Genomic DNA, 1,648 nt, shown 5'->3' with positions numbered 1-1,648 from the left:
TGAATCAGGTAAAGAGTTTGTGGACACAGGAAATCAAAACTTGTCCTTCTGTCTGAATTGGATATGACACCACCGCTGTGCTCTCATGCCAGTAGCATACTCTTTTAATATATTTTGAGGTACTGCCTAAGGCTATTAGACCCTACTGCCGTGTGTTTTGGCATGTTATGAGTATGTGGCCTGTACATCCCCTGACATCCCCTACTGCTACATTCCATGATTTTCACTATATCTTCTCTCTCATTTAAGCAACTAGTGCCTCCCTTTGCTTAAAACATCCCAAGATTCAACTTCTGATCAATAATGCAATCTTATTTTCCTTATTTATTTGTTCTCTCATGTCAGCTACATTACTCTTTATCACTCCTGCTCTTTAACACAGATATACATCTCCTGCATTTATGCCATTTATGTATCCAAAGTTTCTTAAGTTTCTCCATTATTTTAATTTACTTCCTGATAAAGTCCTTAAGATTCCTTCTGATCAAGATTAAAATCTTGAATATTAATAATAACTTGCAAAGATAATAATCACATTAAACAAGGAATGTGAATATAATTTTCTTCCTATCTATTTGTTAAAATTGATGTATACTGCATATTCCTAATTCTGCTCCATTTATTTCTTTGTCATTAACCTTTGTTTTTATGCAATGTTTCACAGAGTTCCAGGTGAACTCCATCAAGGGCATTGAGTAGACAATTTCTTTACCTGTTTGTCTAAGAAAATACAGTACAAAATTTTTCTATCATATGACCTCATCATACTGTGGTGCTCAGAAATTCCCTCATCATACCTTCTCTTCTGTATGTCACATCATCTGTAAAGGATCTCAAGAAAGCATCTACCCATCTGCTCCCTCTGACAAAAAACATGCATTATTGTTAGCTATTTTTTTTTCTATTCTTCAAAATACCAAGCCCATTTCTAGGCAATCTCTTCTAGTACATCACTACTTAAACCACTAGAAAATGTTTCACAGTTCAAGTCTGAACTTTCTGTGGTTTTTTAAGTGGTCCTGACAGCTCTATCTTTAGTAAGAGTTGTCACAGCACAGGAATAAGTAGGACTAAGTTACTATGTCTGTGCATACTTTCAGTTTTCTACTTGGAATAAGGGCTTTTGGTCAGTGACAGCAAAAATAGAGGACTATGAAATAAATATTTGGCCAACCTTTTTCGCAGTCTTTCAAGTGTGTGCACTATGAAATAAATGAATAAAGGACACAGTCTGAAGGAAAACAAAAAGCCAGAACTGACATCAGAGAGGCATCTGTATCATGACTGGTTATGAATAATTGTAAGTAATATTCAGTCTCAAAGATGATAAAATTGAATCATCACCAATACTCAGCTGTCATGTCATTGGGTGCAGTGGGATTTTAAATTTTTTTAAAACTCCTCATCTGAGATATCATAGAATTCCTGAAGGGTTTTTCCTTTTTTTTTTTTTTCTCTTTATTTCTGAGTTTTAGACAACAGTAGTACTACTACTGACTGAGCCAACCAAATGGTTGTGAATGAATGAGCACTAACTAAATATATGTTTAGGGCCAAATTCAAATTTTGTGGAAACATCTGGGAAACATTAATTTAGATTAAATGGAATTAAGATGCAGTTCTCAGTGCTGCAGATTCCTTCCTTCCT

Source organism: Parus major, chromosome 1 (assembly GCF_001522545.3).
Source record: "Parus major isolate Abel chromosome 1, Parus_major1.1, whole genome shotgun sequence".
Lineage (NCBI taxonomy): Eukaryota > Metazoa > Chordata > Aves > Passeriformes > Paridae > Parus > Parus major.
The sequence above is the reverse complement of the archived record's forward strand: the minus strand, read 5'-3'. Positions refer to the sequence as shown.